Source organism: Caloenas nicobarica, chromosome 29 (genome assembly GCF_036013445.1).
Source record: "Caloenas nicobarica isolate bCalNic1 chromosome 29, bCalNic1.hap1, whole genome shotgun sequence".
NCBI classification, from domain to species: domain Eukaryota; kingdom Metazoa; phylum Chordata; class Aves; order Columbiformes; family Columbidae; genus Caloenas; species Caloenas nicobarica.
The window spans coordinates 3,755,796-3,777,695 of record NC_088273.1 but is presented as its reverse complement, the minus strand read 5'-3'; the positions used below and the strand labels follow the sequence as shown (position 1 = coordinate 3,777,695).

The 21,900-nt window shown below is 51.2% G+C and overlaps 1 long non-coding RNA gene across 1 annotated transcript; it reads right to left on the bottom strand.

Annotated features, from left to right (window-relative positions):
• Positions 1-14,713: 14,713 nt before the first annotated feature.
• Positions 14,714-15,131, bottom strand: LOC135999763 (uncharacterized). The gene is made up of 3 exons (XR_010607703.1): positions 15,109-15,131; positions 14,937-15,000; positions 14,714-14,769 (listed from the first exon to the last, which is right to left on the bottom strand). It is a non-coding gene; the product is annotated as an uncharacterized LOC135999763 (long non-coding RNA).
• Between the last annotated feature and the right edge of the window lie 6,769 nt (positions 15,132-21,900).

Here is a 21,900-nt window from a genome sequence, read left to right as displayed (position 1 = left end):
CCTTTCCTTTCCTTTCCTTTCCTTTCCCTTTCCTTTCCTTTCCTTTCCTTTCCTTCCCTTTCCTTTCCTTTCCTTCCCTTCCCTTCCCTTCCCTTCCCTTCCCTTCCCTTCCCTTCCCTTCCCTTTCCTTTCCTTCCCTTTCCTTCCCTTTCCTTCCCTTTCCTTCCCTTTCCTTTCCTTTCCTTCCCTTTCCTTCCCTTTCCTTCCCTTTCCTTTCCTTTCCTTCCCTTTCCTTCCCATTCCTTCCCTTTCCTTCCCCTACCTTCCCTTACCTTTCCGCACCTTTCCACGCCTTTCCTTCCCGCACCTTTCCTTTCCGCACCTTTCCTTTCCGCACCTTTCTGCACCTTTCCTTTCTGCACCTTTCCTTTCCTTTCCTTTCCTTTCCTTTATGCAACTTTCCTTTCCTTTCCTTTCCTTTCCTTTCCTTTCCTTTCCTTTCCTTTCCTTTCCTTTCCTTTCCTTTCCTTTCCTTTCCTTTCCTGTCCTTTCCTTTCCTTTCCTTTCCTTTCCTTTCTCTTCCTTTCCTTTCCTTTCCTTTCCACACCTTTCCACAGCTTTCCACACCTTTCCACACCTTTCCACACCTTTCCACACCTTTCCTTTGCCTTCTGCACCTTTCCTTTCCTTTCCTTTCCTTTCCTTTCCTTTCCTTTCCTTTCCTTTCCTTTCCTTTCCTTTCCGCACCTTTCCGCACCTTTCCGCACCTTTCCGCACCTTTCCTTTCCACACCTTTCCTTTCCGCACCTTTCCTCTCCGCACCTTTCCTTTGGGAAGGGTTAATTGGAGGGCTTAATTGGTGGGGTAGTTTGGGGTGTGTTTAATATTGGAGGTGTCTAATTCTGCAGATGTGTGTTTAATTGAAGGGGCTGTGTATAATTGAGGTTGTTTAATTTGGGGGTGTAGGTTTAATTAGGGAGCTGTATTTAATTGGAGGGGCTGTTCTTTTTTGGGCGGTGTTAAATAATGGGGTGCTTTATTAGGGGGCATTAATCCTGGGGCTCCATTTTGGGGGTGCAGCACTCCCTGGGATGCCCTCCCCGCCCAGGGCCAGAGGTGCACGGGGTCGGGGGGTGACGGTGGCACCGGCCGCGCCAGCAGCAGGAGGTCGGGGAGCGGGAGGCCGGGGCTGGCGGCTGCGGTGGCCACTGTCACCTGGTTGGTGGCCTCCCCGCCCTGGGTCACCTGTGGGGACAGGGACGTGGTGAGGGGGGAATGGCGTGGGGGGCAGGGGGATGTGGTGAAGGGGAGACATGGAGGGGGGGCCGTGGGAGGTCGCGGTTGTGGGGACAGGCTGGGGGGGACAGGGCCGGACATGAGGGGACATGGAGGGAGGGGACAGGGGCAGCGGTGAGGGGACACAGGAAGGGGAGGCAGGGACATGGCTAAGGGGACACAGGTGGGGGACAGGGCCAGAACTGAGGGGACAAGTGGGGGACACGGCCCCGTTGCTGAGGGGACAAGTGGAGGACACGGCCCCGTGGCTGAGAGGACACGTTTGGGGACACAGCCCTGAGGTTGAGGGGACACAGTTTGGGGAACAGGGCCAGAACTGAGGGGACACAGGTTGGGGGACAGGGCCCCGTGGCTGAGGGGACAAGTGGGGGACATGGCCCTGAGGTTGAGGGGACACAGGTTGGGGAACAGGGCCAGAACTGAGGGGACACAGGTTGGCGGACACGGCCCCGCGGCTGAGGGGACAAGTTGGGGACACGGCCCTGAGGTTGAGGGGACACAGGTTAAGGGACACAGCCCCGTGGCTGAGGGGACACAGGTTGGGGGACAGGGCCAGAAATGAGGGTTCATGGCCCCGTTGCTGAGGGGACAAGTAGGGGACGCGGCCCTGAAGTTGAGGGGACACAGGTTGGGGGACAGGGCCAGAACTGAGGGGACATCCTCCTGTTGCTCAGGGGACAAGTGGGGGACACGGCCCCGGGGCTCAGGGGACAAGTGGCGGACACGGCCCCGGGGCTCAGGGGACCCCGCCGCCCCCCGGGGCCGCCCCTCACGCCCCTCAGCCGCGGGCAGTCGCTCTCCACGAGCGGGCAGGCCCGGCGCTGCCCGGACTCCCCGGGGCAGGGAGCGCGACAGCCGGCCCGGGCATCTCATTAACAGTCCCGAGGCGGGGGCAGTCACAGAATCACAGAATCACAGAATGTCAGGGATTGGAAGGGACCTCAAAAGCTCATCCAGTCCAATCCCCCTGCCAGAGCAGGAACACCTAGGTCGGGTTACACAGGAAGGCGTCCAGGCAGGTTGGAATGTCTGCAGAGAAGAAGACTCCACAACCTCCCTGGGCAGCCTGTTCCAGTGTTCCGTCACCCTCACTGAGAAGAAGTTTCTTCTCAAATTTAAGTGGAACCTCTTGTATTCCAGCTTGGACCCATTACCCTTGTCTTACTGTTGGTTGTCACCGAGAAGAGCCTGGCTCCATCCTCGTGACACCCACCCTTTATATATTTATAAACATTGATGAGGTCACCCCTCAGGCTCCTCTTCTCCAAGCTAAAGAGCCCCAGCTCCTCAGCCTTTCCTCATAAGGGAGATGCTCCACTCCCTTCATCATCTTCATTGCCCTGCACTGGACTCTCTCCAGCAGTTCCCTGTCCTTCTGGAACTGAGGGGCCCAGAACTGGACACAATATTCCAGATGAGGTCTCACCAGGGCAGAGCAGAGGGGAAGGAGGACCTCTCTCGACCTACTAACCACCCCCCTTCTAATACACCCCAGGATGCCATTGGCCTTCTTGGCCACAAGGGCCCAGTGCTGGCTCATGGTCACCCTGCTGTCCCCAGGACCCCCAGGTCCCTTTCCCCTACACTGCTCTCTAATAGGTCATTCCCCAACCTATACTGGAACCTGGGGTTGTTCCTGCCCACATGTAAGACTCTACATTTTCCCTTGTTATATTTGATTAAATTTTTCCCCGCCCAACTCTCTAGCCTGTCCAGATCTCGCTGGATGACAGCACAGCCTTCTGGCGTGTCAGCCACTCCTCCCAGCTTGGTGTCATCAGCAAACTTGCCGATAGTACACTCAATTCCCTCATCCAAGTCGTTGATGAATGTATTGAATAATACTGGTCCCAGCACTGACCCTTGAGGCACTCCACTAGATACAGGCCTCCAACCAGACTCCGCCCCATTGACCACGACTCTCTGGCTTCTTTCCTTCAGCCAGTTTGCAGTCCACCTCACTACCCGATCGTCCAGTCCACACTTCTTCAGTTTAGCCGTGAGGATGCTGTGGGAGACGGTGTCAAATGCTTTGCTGAAGTCAGGGTAGACCACATCCACTGCTCTGCCATCGTCAATCCACCTTGTTACGTCTTCATAAAAGGCTATGAGGTTGGTCAAGCACGACTTCCCCTTGGGGAAGCCATGTTGACTGCCCCTGGTGACCCTCTTATCCTTAATATGTCCTAAGATGGCACCAAGGATAAGGTGTTCCGTCACTTTCCCAGGGATGGAGGTGAGGCTGACCGGTCTAGAGTTGCCCGGGTCCTCCTTCTTGCCCTTTTTGAAGACCGGAGTGACATTTGCTTTCCTCCAGTTGTCAGGCACCTCTCCCGTTTCCCAAGACTTGGCAAAGATGATGGAGAGCGGTCCAGCAATGACTTCAGCCAGCTCCCTCAGCACCCGCGGGTGCATCCCATCTGGACCCATGGACTTATGGATGTCCAGATTGCTTAACTGGTCCCTAACCCAGTCCTCATCAACCAAGGCAAACTCCTCCATTGCCCTGCCTTCCTCTGGGGCCTCAGGGGTACGGGGCTCCTCAGGACAGTCTCCGGCAGAGTAGACAGAGACAAAGAAGGCATTCAGTAATTCTGCCTTCTCTGTATCTTCTGTCACCAGGGCACCCACCCCATTCATCAGTGGGCCTACATTGCCTCTGGTGTTTTATCTGCCATGTATTTGAAGAAGCTCTTTCTGTTGTCCTTGACCCCTCTTGCCAGGTTTAACTCTAAGGAGGCCTTAGCTTTCCTAGTTGCCTCCCTACATCCTTTAACAACAGCCTTATATTCTTCCCAAGTGGCCAGCCCCTCCTTCCATGATTTGTAAACTCTCCTCTTCCGCTTGAGTTTGCCCAGCAGTTCCCTGTTTAACCACGCAGGTCTCCTGGCTCCCCTCCTTGACTTCCTATGTGTCGGGATGCACTGATGTTCAGCTTGGTAGAAGCAGTCCCTGAATGCTAACCAACTATCTTGGGCCATTGCTCCTCTCAGGAGCAGAGGGCAGAGCTCTGAATGACAAAGGATGTCAGGATGTGCTCCAGAAAGAGAAGATGAGCGCCAGTGCCATCACCTGATTCCAAATAAATAATTGTACCTCAAGAAAATGACTAAAAAAGACCCAAAATGAAACCCACAAACAGCATCTGCCACCAAGAGTGTTTCAGTGACTCTGAACTGCTGCAGAACTGCAAGGCTGATGGCCTTACCACAACTGTCACAGGGCCCCAGTTCACAGCAGTTTCAAAGGCCTTTGGAAAGACTCCAATGCACGTTACCTGCTCTGCAGAGGAGCTGCTGCTGACCTGTTGCCAGCGCTGACAGCAGAGCCCTCTGGCTCTCCAGCCCACCCCTTCCCACCTCGTATGAGGCAGTGACCGGCTTTCATCCGCTACTCTAACGGCTGCCTTTGCCGAGCTCCTTTTCTGTTTCCCTTCCTACTGCATCAGTTTAGGTGGGCTTGTTGTAATTCTAGGCTGAGCCCAACACCTGAGACTGCACTGCCATCCCTACTTACCTGTGCCAGGATATGGTAAAGAAATAAGATTTAGCAAATAGGAACTCTCCCCATAGCACGTATGTGGGCAGCCTATAATGGTGTAATAGCTCAGAAGGTATAGACCAGGCTCGACTTTTATCCCGGGATCTGGACAAATGGGAGAACTGGGCAATCACCAACCACATGAAGTTCAATAAGAGCAAGTGCCGGATTTTGTGCTTGGGACAGAGCAACCCTGGCTGTACAGAGAGACTGGGTGACGAGGTGCTGGAGAGCAGCTCTGCAGAGAGACACCTGGGGGTTCTGGTCGATGGCAAGTTGAACATGAACAAACAGCGTCCCTGGAGCCAAGAGGGACCCGTGTCCTGGTGCATCCAGCACAGCACGGCCAGCCGGGCAGGGAGGGGATTGTCCCGCTCTGCTCTGCACTGGGGCGGCCTCACCTGGAGCATTCACTGTGTGCAGGGCTGGGGACACAGGAGAAAAGGAGATAAAGCTACTGGGCAGTGTCCAGAAGAGGCTGCGAAGTTGGTGAGGCGTTTGGAGGGGAAGCTGTATCAGGAGCAGCTGAAGTCCCTGGGTTTGTTCAGCCTGGAGAAGAGGAGACTGAGGGCAGAGCTCATGGCGGCTTAAGCTTCCTCAGCAGGGGAACAGGAGGGGCAGGGCTGAGCTCTTCTCTTTAGTGACCAATGACAGAACCCCAGGAATGCAAGGAAGATGTGCCAGGGGAGGGTCAGGTTGGACATGAGGAAAAGTTCTTTACCAGATGGTGCTGGAGCACTGGAACAGGCTCCCCAGGGAGGTGTCACGGCCCCAAGCCTGAGAGTGTTCGAGAAGCGACTGGACAACGTCCTCAGACACACGGTGTGAACTGTGAGGTTGTCCTGTGCAGGGACAGGAGTTGGACTCGATGATCCTTGTGGGTCCCTTCCAGCTCAGCACATTCTGTGATTCTACCAGGGTGCAGGATCGGGCCCAGGTCACATCGCTTGAGGGTCCCAGGGATGCAGCTCCTGGGACAGCTCAAGAAATGGCAGCACTTGCCCCTAATTGCTATCTTTGGTCTCTCCCCATCACTCTCTGGGTGGCTCCCTGCCCCCATTCTGTGGAGGACTACGGTGGGTCCGTGGATTCCCTGATGGAGGGCATGGGAACAGAGATCAGCCTTGAAGATATTAAGGTTTACCCTTTGGAAAGATGGGAGTAAAGGAGTATCTGGAGATATTAACGTGTACCCATGAGAAAGAAGGGAGTAGAAGAGTAACATTGATGATAGCAAAATTAGCCAATGAGGTGTTACTGCTGTAACTTGTAACCAATAGTGAAGAGACATATGAATTGGTAAAACTGTATAAAAATGCACTTGTGGCAATAAATGGCATCTACTACTTTCATCCTGGAAGAACTTGGTCTATGTCGTTTGTCCGTCTCAACCACGACATATGGTGACCCCGACATGATCCTGCATGAAGAAGGATCCCTGATGAAGAAGAGACAGCGGCGAAGCTGTGACAGCCGATGACGAGCTGGGGAGATGGAGCCCAGTACAGCTGACAGAGCAGCAGCGGGGAACTGCCAAAGATCCGAATCCTTGAAAAGACACCACGCCAAGAGTAGGTGAGCTACTAGGAACATGGCGGGGAACTTATCTAAAGAAGAGGGTAATGGAAATTGCTTCTGAAGAAGCAGGGTATTAGCCTTCTGGAATTGACTTTATGAAGGATGTTACTATGGGGCAAAGCAGTACCCAAAGATCCAAAGAAACAACTGAACTGTTAACGACATGGCACTTGTTGCTAGAGGCTTTGAGAGGATTAAAAGAGCAACGCGAACAGGCAGAGACAGCGGAGGGGGGTGGCTTTCCTGGGCTAGATTTGGAAAAAAAAAAAGAGAAAAAAAAAACCACACCAAGAAAATGTGCACTGTTCCGAACCCCCCTGTTACTAATGATTCTCCAGCACCGTTCAAGTCTGCGTTATCTGATGAGTCGGGTGAGGATGGGGGTCCGCAGCATTTTCTTGAAAATTGAAAAGGAAAAGAAAAGGAGTATGTGTACGTGTTGCCTCGAGATCAGATAAAAACCATGAAAGACTCAAGCAAAATTAGACCTATGCAATGTAACAGCTATAGATCATTTCGGACAGAACGATGGGGATTCATTGAAAGGGGCAGGTATCCCCCAACTCTTGGAAGAGACACTAATTGGCACACCACAATTACAGGCACGATTAGTTTCTGAAATCCCGAGGCAGTCAGCAGACCTTGCATATCAAGCTATGATAAAGGTGCCTGAAACCGACAAAGCAGCCAAATCATTTACGACTATTAAACAGGGTCCCAATGAGAACTACATGCAATTTATTGACCATCTTCAAGAGGCCATCAATAAGCAGGTTGAAAACTTAGAAGCTAAGGAAGCACTGATGTTGAAATTAGCAGTAGAGAATGCTAATGTTTACTGTCAACGTGTTATCTGTGAGTTTTCCAGTAAGTATTACGTGCTTCTGTGCATTGCCTCTCTGAAAATCAAGCAGCTTGTCAGGAATGTCAGTTAATTGTTTTACTGGTTGTTGTTACAGTTGGTTTTTTGTGGTATTGATTGTGTAAGTGTGCCGTAAATCCTTCTCCCCTCTTTCCCCACTCGCGCTGCAAGCAGCCCTGTGCTTTCTCCCCCTTCTCATGGCTTTTTACTTACGAGATGGGGTCAGAAATGACTGTTTTCAGCCGTGTTCCTAAGAAATCGGCATTGGGAGGTGTTTTAGAACATAGGAAAGCACTTGGAAATATGAGGAAAGAGGATCTTGTGAAATATTGAAATCAGTGGTGGCTGCTATAGAAGTTAAATGATTGGGAAAACTGGCCAGACAATAGAACCTCTAAGTACCTTTAAGTATAACACAGCAATCATAGATGTCTTCCTTGTTCGCTTGTTTTCTTTGTGGGTATCTGTTTAAGCATGTTGCAGTTTTAGTAGGTCTTTGTCTGTTGTGTGGTATGGTGAGTTCGCAGACTGTTAAATAATGCGAATCCATGGACTCAAAATGTGCGTTTTGTGATAATATAGAAGATCATGAGTAATTTAGTTCTTTACTGCATGAATGTGATCATAAAATGTTGTGTGTAATAGCTGTTACTTTTCTTTCTACCATGCTGGCTTTATACCAGCATTTGGACTTGCACAACTCTGCGATAGGCTGTGTCTCATCACGGTGTACCAAATTTGGCTGTTTTGTATGCACACCAAGTAAAGAATCCTGGGTTTGGGATAACAGTTGTAGCACGCCAGATGAGACACTGATAAAAGCCTTGCCCAGCCCAGCTTGCTAGAGCAGTGCGGGGGCAGGTGCCGACTGGGCTCCAGCGCACTGAGCTGTTTTGTCAGGGAGACCCAGCGGCGCCTCTACCTGGCTGAGCAGTAAGCGGTCCACAGGTGCAATGCTAAAATTGAGATATTGTCTTGAATTAGTGCAACTGTGATCCGTCTGCAAATTGGAACTTGGTATTTGGTTTTCCTATCTGAGCTCAGTATTTTAGTTTATATATTTATATTTGGTACCAAAAGAATTTTCTTAGGGGAGATAATTACAACATGGGAACCGGTTCTGCTACTAAAATGTCACTTTTCTCCCCCTTAGGATGCATCCTTACACATTAGAGTAACTTCTGGGGAAATATTCTGATAAAAGAAAACTTGAAACTATATTGTACTTGAATGTGACTTGAATGTGGAATTCTGGGTTTTAGTGCTGTATTGAAATGGATGTTGTTCTGCAGAATTTTGGAAAAAGTGAGATGAAGTACGGTACTGTAAGTCCATTTGTTCTTATTGTTATCTAATAATTTTGAGACCAGAAAAGAATTTAAATTGTTAAACTCTGATTCGCATTGAAAAAAAAAAACCCACAAAAAACCAAACCAACCAACCAAACAAAAACAAAAACCCAACCTAAATGCTATGATGTGAACTTGGTTGTATTTAAAAGTTGCTAGAATATGAACTGATTTGGATCTAGGAAAATGGAATAATAGATTGATGTTTAATATGCTGGTTTTTGACATCTGTAAATTGTAAAAGGTAGATGGAGCTAAGGAATGTAGCTATTGCTGAGCTAACTGGAATTGCATATGAAGTGTATGATGTTTGGAATGAAACGGGAAAACAAAAAAGCAAAATATCCCAGGGCTGTGCTGTACAGCCTGAACATAAATTTCAGGACTGTGTCAAGCTGCAAGATAAACTCAGCTCATTGTAACCCAGCAGTCCGGCAACTCCTCCTTAGCACCAGCGATTACGCCACCTGCGTGGCCTTGGCTATGTCTAAACTGCAGCAAGAAGAGAAAGAAAAAAAAAAAGGAAAAACCTGTTTGCCCGCTGCTAAGCGGAGAAAGAGGGCTTTATTTCCCTCCCTCTGTCTTTTTTCCCTGGAGTGTTGTCATCCATCCTTGTTGTGGCACTGCGTGGCTTCTCGGCTCTGAATCAGAGGTCGTCAGTGCTGTTTCTTTTTGCTTCCATCTCATCTCTTTGGTTCTGGCACATCTGGGGAAAGAGCTCATCACTTTACCTCCTTGCTGAAGTTGGTCTTTTCACACCGCTCAGCTTTGGGGGGTGTATGGGAATGTAGCGGGAGATTTGGTGAGGAGGTTAGTTAAATGTAAATACACTCAAGTGACTTGCACCTGTCTGTAGAAAAAGCACATACATCACGCTAATTGTTTTACTGACCTTGTGTGCTTGATGAGCAGAACCTCTGTGTTAGATAACACAGGCCTGTGAGAAACTCCAGGCACCTTATCACTATGTCCGAGATTCTTGCTTTGTTGTGAGAAAGAGCGGGAGGCTGCACCAGCCTGAAGCCTTGAAATCCAGGCGAGCTCAGCAGGCGCAGTGATCTTCCAGCAGGGCTGAACTGACCAGCGCCTGCGTCCCCCTTGTGTCACCTCTGCCTGGGAGCTCAGGTGCGACTTCGGAGATCCCCCGGTAGAGAGGTAACTAAAATAAAACTTGCTCTTTGCAATGCATTCGTGGCCTCTGGCTCTTCTTGCGACGTGCCTGCGCATGTGTACACAGGGGGCCAGAGTGCTGAGTGCGTCTCTGGCTCAGACTGGTACTAATTTGGGCGTGGAGTGGAGCCAGGCTGGTCTGATGTGGAGTTTGGGCTGATTTGTTTTCATGCTGGGCTGGAGATCTTGCCATTTCAGATGGCGGCGAGAGGGAGGCTTTATTCCCCCCTGCCCACCCCCCAGCAATGTTACTGCTGGAGAACTGTAATCCTGCATGAAGGAGTCTGAGGGTGAAATTTAAAGGCATCGCCAGTGGATCCATATTTCTAATGAAGCTGGGAAATTAAACCAAAAAGGGGTTTTTTTAAATGGACTTATTCTGTGGTAACTAGTTGTAAGAGATTTCTTAGTAAATTCACCGTGCTAGTTTTTGAGGTCATGGGAAAGAAAGAAAGGCCATTTTTTGAAACCAATGGAATGCCAAATTTCGAACAAAGTTTTAATAACTGAATTCTCGTATTTGCCAGAAAGGCCTATACCTCTCTCAGGTCAAGATTTGTTAAGTAAATCGTAAGCTCAAATAATGTTTGCTGAGAATTCTGTTTAGTTGCATGTCCTCCAAGAAGCTGCTTGGATGGTGCAGATCTGCTTGCTACAAGTGAGAAATCTCCACGGAAATTTCGAATGCTGTATTTCCATTAGTATTGGCAGCCAATGTTTCAGTAAAGCCAACACGACGTTGATAGAACTGAAACAGGACTTCGATGCGGTAAGGGAAAATGATATCCAGTAAATATGACAGCCAAAATGGAGTTCGAGACTTTGATGAATGAATTGATGACAACCTTACAGGCTGACTGCATTCGATGGGACTTGCAGATTTGTCTATTTATAGCTACAACACAGAAACAACCTGTGGCTATTGTGGGACAGTATGACGAGAATGCTAACAGACTGATATACAGATTGTTACTCTGATCAAGAAATGCAGGGAATGAATTTAAGTCTTAATAGGCCATGATCCTTTTGTCCTATATGTGCCATTTGTGAAATCTAATTTTGATTTTTTTTTATTTGCAATCTATGTCCTTGTAAATTGCACTAGCTGATTTTCTTAACAGTATAGCTTTTGGCATGCCTGAATGTAAACTGCTGCAGAACCTGCAAGTCTTTCACATCAGGTCACAGACTATACTTGTGTTTGGTCTGATCCCATATGCTTGCACAGTTTTTGTTGATGGTTCAGGGAAGTCTCATAAAGCTGTAGCGGTCTCACGTGAAGATAACAATTGGCATCATTCTGTAAAAATTATTGAAGGTTCAACACAATTAGTAGAACTTGGCACAGCTTTATGTCACTTAAAGCTTTTTAAGGAGGAACCTCTAAATTTGATTTGTGATTCTGAGTACGTAGTCAAGGTCCAACGCACGCATCTGATTCTGAATTTTTTTTTTAAACAAAAAGGGGGAGAAGTAGGGGAAACACCACAAAACTGGTTGTCAAAAGCGTTGTATGTGATGAATCACTTATATCTAAGTGGTGCAGCCCAAATTCCCCCTGTGATGAAACACCTTACAAGTATGACCCAAAAACATGCTAAATCAGAAAGAACCTACATTAGTTATGTTCACATCACTAGTTAATGGTCAATGGAAAAGGCCACATCAATTGGTAACCTGGGGGAGAGACTATGCTTGTGTCTTTACAGATCAAGGGCTGCAATGGTTGCCAGCGTGAAATGTGAAACCTGTGTTATCTTCCTGACAATGACTGCTGCAGCTGCTGCGTTTTGGATGCCTGCACAGACAAAGACTAACATGTGGATTACTTTAGCCAACACGACTGGCCAGGACTCTATACGCCTAGCTACGGCATCTCTGGAAAGCCCATTCCACACCTGCTTGGTTGGCATCCCCCTTGACAACTACAGCAGCATCACACGACTGTTTCAAAATAGTGGTCGGTGCAGAGGCATCGCAACGAACTGTAATAATACCAACATGGCACTTTGGATTAATTGCCTCCCGGAAGCAGATATTGAACCACAGGATCTGGAATTGCTGGGATCTATGCCCAGGGACGCTTGTATCCAGCTGCTTTGTGAGCAGTGTCAGAACAATATATAAGAGCATGAATGGATAAAACTGCAAAATGTTCGTGCTACCCTTGGTGTCTATAGAAATGAAACTCAATGGTGTGATGCCTTGCGGAGGAATCCAAGGGGTGCCGTTGATAATATGGGACAGCGACCCCGAAAACTCCCGTATAGTGCATTCTTGATCTGTGGAGACAGAGCCTGGCCAGGAATTCCTTCTAACGCTGTTGGATGACTGTGTAGTTTGAGACAATTAACTCTCTTAACACCCAATGTATCTATAACGATAGATCACAGAAGAGTAAGACAGGAAAAATGCTTTTTGCATATATATGAGTCAAAATGTGATGGTAGTGTAGATTTTTGGGGATCGGGGTTAAGAGTTTTAGGATCTCTTGTACCTGGTGTTGGCACAGCTCAAGCTTTAAATACTTTAGAAAAATTAAGATGCTGGCTAGCTAAGCAAACTAACAGAACTTCTAGGGCTTTAAGTGGGCTTTTGTTAGATGTAGATTCTGTAAGACATGCTGCACTGCAGAAAAGAGCTGCAATAGAGTTTTTGTTGTTAGCTCAAGGACACGGATGTGAAGATTTTGACGGTATGTGCCATATGACCTTGTCAGATCATTTGAATCAATTCATAAAAGTATACAAGTACTGAAAGAGGGAGTACAAAAGTTGCAAGTTGGTGATGGATGGGATTGGTTAAATAAATTTAGTGGTTGGGGGCTCTCAGGGTGGTTGTTATCAGTAGCGAACAGGACTGATTGTTTTGATGATTGTTGTGATTGTGTTACTAATGTTGCCATGCATGATTTCTCTGCTGCAAAGGGCCCTGCAGCAGACAATGAAGGCAATTTTTTAGCACAAAAACAAAAAGAGGGAATTGTGGGGAACTACGGTGGGTCCGTGGATTCCCTGACGGAGGGCATGGGAACAGAGATCAGCCTTGAAGATATTAAGGCCTATCTGAGAGAAAGATGGGAGTAAAGGAGTATCCGGAGGTATCAAGGTGTACCCGTGAGAGAGAAGGGAGTAGAAGAGTAACATTGATGATAGCAAAATCAGCCAATGAGATGTTACTGCCGTAACTTGTAACCAATAGTGAAGAGACATATGAATTGGTAAAACTGTATAAAAATGCACTTGTGGCAATAAATGGCATCTACTACTTTCATCCTGGAAGAACATGGTTTATGTCGTTTCTCCGTCTCAACCGCGACACCATTCTGTAATTCCCCCCTTCTGTCTTTAGCCCATTGTGCTGGTTGAAATGGTATGAAATGGCAGAACCCCAACCGCATCCTGGGATGCCCACTCACCGGCCCCGTCTCTCAGGAGCCCCTTGGAATCCTCCAGCAACCCCCAGGAAACACTCTTGCCCATCAGCGAGCTGCCCGACCCCCTGCCCATCCTACACACTGTTAGAGCTGCCAGGAGCACGGAGTTCCAACCCTGCCCAGCCCTGGAATGCCAGTGCCGAGGGGAGGGCAGAATAACAAGTGGAGAAACACTTCAAAATTCCACGTCGACACTAATCAATCTGACACAAACGAACCTCTGACACGGATTAGCCAGATCAAGAACAGGAACGTTCATGGGGTGAGGAATTGGATTTGCAAATCCTCTACACCGATCTGAACTGACACATCATTTTTTATTTTTTTGCCTTTGTTTCTTCTCTGGTTTCAACGGAGGCTTTCTGGTTTTGCCATCTTCCCGTGAACCTGCACTCGATAAATGCAGGTGTACATCGGGTTTCCCCAGTTGCTCTTCACAAAAAATTTGACATAGGAAAAGGCTCTGCGAAGTGGCGCGTTCTGTGAAGAGGGAAAAGGAAACAGAGGCATTAAGAGCAACAGTGCAGTCAATGGATCTGCCCCCGCCAGCCCCGCTTCTGCACAGGAACAAGCTCCCAAAAGTGCTGTGGGCCCCTGTGCCCAGCGAGAAAACATTCACGCTCTTCCTGCTGTGGACTTGCAGGCAAACCTGCTTTGCTCCCTGGCATCTTTCCCCCGCATGTGGACCGTACCTTCAGAGGGAAGGTCTGGATGGGATCTTTCGCCACGTCATACATGAACGTCCCAAGCAGAGTTTCCTCTTCTCCATCCGCATCCACTCCCTCGGGGGCAAAGCACAAGGAGAGCAGCTCAGACTCATCCCAGCACTGAGGAGGCGTACGTGCTGGATCAGCCCCGTCCCGTTCCCAGCCTCTCCTGGGACTCCAGCACTCGTCTGGCACTGGTTGGGCTGGAGCTCAGTCTCCGCCTGAAGTTTTGGTGAAGAACCCTGAGGTGCTTTGGCCAGAATAAGTCTTGAGAGAGGAAATCTCTAGAGCCCTTGAAGTGTTGTGCCATGGCACGGCCGGGCTCAGGAGAGAGTGGGGAACAAACCTCAGAGGACGCACAAAGTCGCTGTCACGGCTTTGCCACAGGCCAAATCCCAGGCAGAAGCGCCCAGCAGAGACTTACAAAGACGGCGACGTCTCTGGGGGCGCTGGTGACAAACCCAGAGGGAGAGGCTTCCTTGGAGATGTGCTGCACGGTGACGGTGCTCAGATGGACTCGTGCTGGCAACCTGATGACCACCTGGCCCTGATGCCCTTGGAAAGGCCAGCAGTTCCCTGGGGAAACATCCGGCTGCAATGGGAACAGCAGAGAAATGAAGCGTGAGAGACCGCTGAGGCCAACACAACTGCTCCTGGAGTTTGAAGCGCAGGCACCGGGGTGTCTGTGGGGTCTGCTGCAGCTCGGAAGTGCTCTGAGCTCAGTCACGAACTTCCCAGGAAGGCAAGACGCCAGCACTGAGGATTTCTGGTGCCATACCTGCAGAACAGCCTCAGGAGGGTTGGCAGGGTGAAACAGCCGTAAAACCATGCAGCTCCACTTCCCTTGGCAGCTGTAGGTGTGGGAAGTTCTCCGCATGTCAATGGTGGCACCTGGAAGGAAGGGAGGGCAGATGACTGCAAGAGGCCACAGACCAGGAGGACGCGGTGCTCAGACGCAACTCGTGAGGCCGCTGCCAGCTCCTCATTTTTCAGTCCTGTCCTCATTGCCGCTTTGGAGAGCAGCACCGGGAGCACGGCTGGGCTGCTTGTGTCCATACCAGTGCTCTGCAGCGCCCAGTCAGACATCTCCACGGAGACTTCCGAAGCCACGTTGGATGCTGCCTGGGTTGAGAAACAGCACGGTCAGCTGTCCGAGGCCACCAACAAGCCCAAGGAGGCTTTCTCGGCGGTTCCGCCCAGCCAAACCTCCTTCCCCAAGTGCACCCTCACCTTCCTCGCGCTGCGGAGCTCCCCCCTCAGCCGAGCCACCTCCTGCAGCAGGAGCCGCATCTTTTGGGTTTGTGCCGCCAACAAAGCCCGATAATTGCTGAAGGACCAGGAAAGCAGATCTCGTCAGAGAGTGGTCCATCCCCTCTGGAGAGCGCTGGAGCTCAGCAAGTAGCACAGACACGTGTGCTCGCCCGGCTTTGCGAGCGCTCCCCTCCTCACCAGGCTGAGCAAAGCGAAGGCCGGAGGGAAGGACAGGAGCCCCAGCTTTAGGAAAATGGGTGCAGGTAGCAGGAGTTGTTGGCTGAGGCTTCTGCACAGACCCAGTTCCAGCTCAGGAAACATCTCTTACCTCCGAGTCTGCCGTTCTGCCGCAGACCCACATGTCTGCTCCTGAAAGGGAAAAATTCCCCGTTAGAGTCTCCACTACCAGAGCTGCCAGGGCTCCCCAGGGGAGGCTTCCCCAGGAGACACGGCACAAGCTGCTCCTTCTTTGGATCACCCTGCACGGAGGCAGGAGAGCCCATGATTTCTCCAGCCGCTGTCAGCAGCGCTCCCTTGCAGGAGTCACCCACCTCCATCCATCCCTTTGTCCGTGTTGACCACCCTGGCATCGAGGTCACGCAGTAAATGCCAAGAGCCACCAGGAGCAACAAGAGGATGACTCGGAAGAACCTCATGTCCCTCAAGAAGCGCATCCTCCGCATGTCCATCGCAAACCGCTTCTTTGTTGGGGCCATCTTGTGCCTGAAAAAGAGGGAGTCCAGGGGCTGCCAAGGAGCCAAGTCTCGAGCAAACCCCTTCACAGCTGGATTTGCATTTTTAGGCTGAAAAGCTGCCGTTTGGGAAGCTTGCTGCTGACTGTGCCCAGGAGGAGCATGATTTCTGTCCACACTGCTCAACACTACTGGCAGCTCCTGCCCAGAGGAAGAGCTGCAGGAGCACCTTCTGAAAGAGAAGGAAAATAATCCATAAAGAGCAAATGAAGACAACACTTGTCAGCAGCCTTGTGGTGTGGACCTCGCTCTCTCTCTTTGGCAGAGAAAGCAGGATTGTTCTCACATAGAATCACAAAATAGTTTGGCTTGGAGGGGATCTTCAAAGCTCATTGAGTCCAACGTCCATGAGCATGAGCCATGAGCAGGGACATTTTCACCCTGATCACGTTGCTCAGAGCCCTGTCCAGCCTGGCCTGGGATGTCTCCAGGGATGAGACATCTACCACCTCTCTGGGCAACCTGGGCCAGGCTCTCACCACTCTCGGGGGCATCAGTGTCTGGGCTGGGGAACACGCCCTGCTCTGCCCTTTGCTTGCACCGGCCCTGGACATCCCCTTGCCCCTGTCCACAGCAAAACCTGTACTACGTACATGGTGAAGACGCACACGCTCAGCAGACGTGTCCACAGGGTGACCAGGGCACCTGCCCCATGGAAAGTGAGGCTGAACACCATCCCTGGGGAAAAAAATAACACCAGAGAAAAGTCAGGCCTGTCTCTTGAGGTCTCCTCTCCAGGAGCTCACGCCCAAGCACTTCACAGCGAGCAGCAGTGGCTGAACTTACATGCAATTTTTGTGGCCTTATTGCACCACTTTGCAGACCCCTGAGTGGCTGAGCCGGGACTTGACTTCCACAACCGTGTCACCAGCTCCAACCTCGTGCCGGGGCTCCTGCGGGAGGACAAAAGGAGATGCCGCTTGCCCACCAGCCCCACGCTGTGTGAGCCGAGGCCCTGGCCAGAGCTCGGCCTCGGGAAGCCTCGCAGGGGATGTCTCAGCTGCGGGGACAGAGGCAGCACAGCCGGGCTGCTGCCAGGGGTCCCCCCTCTCCTTTCCCCGTCTCCTCAAGCTGGTCCATCCCACACTTGGCAGGATCTGGCAGGATCTCTCACAGGGTCTCTGGTGTAGAAGAGAAGAACGTGCTCCATCCTGGCCTCCCCACAAGCCCCTGCTGCACCCTGGCTTTTGGCTGGCACAGCGAGCTGGCCATCCAGCCCAGAGCCCTCCCCACAGACCGGGGGATTCGCAAGCCACGGGGTCTTCTTCATAGAATCACAGAACCATTTTGCTTGAAAGAGACCCTCAAGATCATCGAGTCCAACTGCTACCCCAACCCCGTCACTACCTCATGTTCCTGAGAACCTCATCTCCATCTGCCCAACCCCTCCAGGGATGGTGACTCCAGCACTGCCCTGGGCAGCCAGTTCCAATGCCCGACAGCCCTTTGGGAAGAAATTGTTCCCCAGATCCAACCTCAACCTCCCCTGGCGCAACTTGAGGCCATTTTCTCTCGTCCTGGCACTTGTTCCTGGGGAGCAGAGCCAGAACCCCCCTGGCTCCAAGCTCCTTTCAGGCAGTTCAGAGATCAGGTCTCCACTCAGCTCCTGTTCTCCAGGCTGAACCCCCCAGGTCCCTCAGCCGCTCCCATCCCACTTGTACTCCGGCCCCTTCCCCAGCTACATTTCTCTCTCCAGAAGCCTCTGCCATCTTCCCACGTTGCTCCCCGCCCCACGGGCCGTGTCCGGCCACGTCCCAGCTCCCACCCCAACCCGCCGCCCCGGGCAGGAGCAGCCAACTTCTTACCCGCTCATCTGGCAGCAGCTCGGTCCTGCTGCCTCCTCTGCCAGCTCTTGGTCGGCCTTGATCCCCGAGGAGCCTCTGGAGGCCCCTTGGCGTCTTTTCTGGGATGCCTTTCTCCTCGCCATGGCTGGCAAAGGTGGGCTCCCCAGTCGGCGCAGCCCTTGGCCCGTCCAGGCACCAACCGCTCCAGCAGCCCCAGAGCACCCACAGCACAAGCTGCCTGCCCAGGGCAACAGCCACACGGCAGCTGGGGGCTCCTTCCCCAGGCGGGAAGGCCACGCTGGCCAACTCTGACCTCACAGCGGCGGCTCTGACGTCACACTGGGGCTCCCCAGGGCTGAGCAGGGTGGGGACTCGCTGGGGCGACACGGCTGCCACCTGCCCGGGTACAAACGCACCCTCGGCAGAGGAGTCAGATGGAAAACGGGGACGTTCACGGTGGGAGGAACGCGGTTTCCAACAGCCCGCAGGGAAGGAGACGGGACGAGCGCAGGTTCTGAGCTGCAGACGGGCAAACTTGGGCCTCGTCCTGTGGCTTCGAGTCGGGGAGTTGGCGGAGGCATCGACCCCCAGCCAAACCAGCAGCAGTTTGGTGCAGGCTCCAGAAGAGGGAAAGGCCGGAGCTGCAGCCGGGCCCAGAACTCCCGTTGGGAAACCCCTGAGGATGCAGAACACCACACTGAACCATGACAAGAAGTGGGTGCACGGAGCCTCCTGCAGACCTTTCCCACCGTCTGCCACTGGGCTACAAAACAGCCACTTGATTCCATCACTATGACAGCCTGGGGAGCTGCTGGGAGCTCTCTGCTGAGCAAGCTGCCCGTGCAGCGATGGTTTTACTGCTCACGGGTCAGTGGATGAGCCCAATTTAAGTTTTACATCAATCACTTAGCTTAATTAAATGCATCCTAGATAGAACGAATCACCCAGTATGATAAGGCTGTGTGATTTTTAATATCCTCTTTGCTTCGTGGTACTTAGTGAGCTGAATATGGCGAAATCTGAAGCTGTAAAATTTGTATTTACCTAAATGGCTCCAGACTGCACTGACCATCTGTGAGATCAGGTCTGGTTCGCACTTTGCTGGGAAGAACGGAATCGACTGGGGAGAAAATAACGACTTCAAGGCTAAAAGGAAGACATGACAGGGCCTGTTCTGCACTTCTCTGGGAAGAAAAGGATTTATTCAGACTGAACAGAACCTTCGAGGTGATGGACTAGAAACAATATCGGCAGTTTAACAAAACAAAGGCTCATCGGAGATCAGTGAAAAAAGATCCAACGAGAAGCAAGAAGAGCCCAGACTCAAATATTGGACTGAATCATAGTGATAGGACATGAAGGGATGGAGATGAGACTCAGGGATGAATCCATAGACAAGTGCATGGGGAATTAATTAACTAAAGATGAGGCAGTAGTTACCAGATGCTCCAGTGAGGAAGGGTTTGAACACTCACGTTTCACAGTCACACAGATCCAGTGGCTCCTCTCTGAGCGAACAGAACGTGCAGATTTATACAAAAAATAGGCACAACTGTAAGAGCCTGTGAGCTCCTCTCCCATCAGCCGGAGATTGTAGTTGTAGTTTTTCACGTTCGACACTGGGATGGAGACTGCAAGGCCGAAGTCAGTGTAGTTCTGCACTTCTCTGCCATAATCTGGAGACGAGGGGATGGAGCAGAGGAGCTTGACGTAGTTCCCAGTTCTATAAAACTCTGCTGGAAGCTTTCCTGGAGCTGACACAGCTGTCAGGCCAACAACTTCCTGCTTTCTGAGAGAAATCCAGGAGCAAAAAAGCTTGTGAGAAGCCAAAGCAGCTTCATCTCTACACTGGCGACCCAAGGACAAGGACAAGGCCAAGATGACGCTCTCAGGGAGGCTCGTGGCGCCAGCTCTGATGGCAGCCGAGCCGTAAGACAAGACCAACGTACCCTGAACCTGAACAGCGAGAGGAAAGCTCCGCTTGGAAGGGATTTCTTGTCTAGAGTCCTCCATGAAGTACATGTATGAGTACTCACCAGTGGACGCTTTTGTAGCTGTGAGCTGCAGCCATGCAGTCAGTCGGGGGTACGGTGCTCGCAGGTCGATTTGCTCTCCAGTTTGATTGAAGAACCAAAATCTGCCAATTTTCCACATCATCTCGGCCATGCACAGAGAAGTGAGATGTTCCCCTTCGTAACAGAAATGGTAATTGGGGTCTGTGGAGAGTGTATGGGATAAAAGGGGGTCTGGTGAAGAAAAAAAAGGATTTGGAGGTTGGGAGGGAACTTTGCGTGAGGAAAAGCGAGACATCCCTTTTCCCTCCATTTTAGAAACCCCAACTCAACTAGAGAGCATCTTGGGAGGGGTCGAGCTGCACTTACCCACAGAGGACATGGCCAACGGCAGCAGCTGGAGGAAAGCTTGGAGAGGTCAGTGTTGAGACGACGAGAGAAAGGAGGCTGCAAAAGGGAGAGAAAAGAAATCACCGACGCAGCCACTACACAATGGAGTCCTGTCCCTTGTGGCCGCCGTTCCAGGGGGCAGCCCCTCCACAACGTCACAGATTCACACAGGTCGTGGTTCCTTTTTGTGCCACCGTGGCATGGAAAGCCAAGATGGATTATGAAGAAAAATTAAAAACAATTTCACAAGCCAGTGAGGCCACACAGGGGAAAAAAAAATAAATCTACCAACCTGAACTTATCTTTCAGTTACACGTGACACGTGTTGCATGAGATTATTTCTTCTGTCAGAAGTGATTTGCTGATCGCCAAGCCATTGATTGATATCGACAGTGGGAAATGGTATCTTGAAACTTAAAGAAATGGGCCTGCGGGAGAAAGGAAACTTTGGGGTTTCTGGCCAGCTTGGGGTGGGTTGTTGCTGGAACTTGAGATGTGAGGGCCTGGGGAGCTGTGGTGGGGCAGCCTTGGCTGGCAGACCAGCCCCACACACCCCTCAGTAGGATGGGAATAAAGAATATGACAAGCAAAAGTAAGAAAACTCGTGGGCTAAGATAAAAAAAAAAAGTGAGACACGTAACTGAAAGAGGAAGAGAGAAAAACCCGGAACACGCGATGCAAAGACTCACGGGCTCCCACAAGCACAGGGAGATCCAGCAGACCCCAAGCGAGGGCTGTCCCCCAACCCCACTTCCCTCCCTTTTTACTGATGAGCACGATGTTACGGGGCATGGAATATCTCCTGGGACAGAAGGGGTCCAGTACCAGTACACGTTGGGGTGGACCTGCTGGAAAGCAGCTCTGCGGAGAAGGACTTGGGAGCTCTGGTTGACATGAGGTTGGCCACAAGTCACCAATGTGTCCTTGTGGCCAAGAGGCCAATGGTACCTGGGGGGTATTAAGAAGAGTGTGAGCAGCAGGTCGAGGGAGGTGAATCCTCCCCCTCTGCTCTGCCCGGGTGAGGCCGCATCTGGAGTTACTGGTTCCCCAGTTCTGGGCTCCCCAGTTTAAGAAGGACAAGGAATTACTGGAGAGAGTCCAGTGGAAGGACACAAAGATGCATAGGGGTCTGGAGCATCTTTCTGATGAGGAGAGACTGAGAGAGCTGGCGCTGTTTAGCTGGAGAACAGAAGCTGAGAGGGATCTGATCAATGGGACCGATATCTCAGGGTGGGTGTCAGAGGATGGACCAGACTCTGTTCAGTGGTGCCCAACGCCAGGGTGAGGGACAACGGGCACAGACTGACACAGGAGGGTCCATTTGAACATGAGGAGAAACTTCTTTGCTGTGAGGTGCCAAAGCCTGGACCAGGCTGCCCAGAGCGGGTGTGGAGTCTCCTTCTCTGGAGACATTCAAACCCCCTGGACCGACCCTGTGCAATCTGCTCTGGTGACCCTGCGTTAGCAAGGGGGTTGGACCGGATGATCTCCAGAGGTCCCTTCAACCACAACCAAGCTGGAGTTCTGTGAGAAGAGAAGCCTCCGGGGAGACCTTATTGTGGCCTAAAAGGAACCTGTAAACAAGATGGGGACAGACTTTAGAGCAGGGCCTCTTGCGATAGGACAAGCGTGATGGTTAGAAGTAAAAGAGAGGAGATTAACACGAGATATAAAGAAGAAATTGTTGCCCCTGAGGATGGTGAGAGCCTGGCCCAGGTTGGCCAGAGAGGTGGTGGATGCCCCATCCCTGGAGACATCCCAGGCCAGGCTGGACGGGGCTCTGAGCAACCTGAGCTGGTGCAGATGTCCCTGCTCATGGCAGGGGGGGGCACT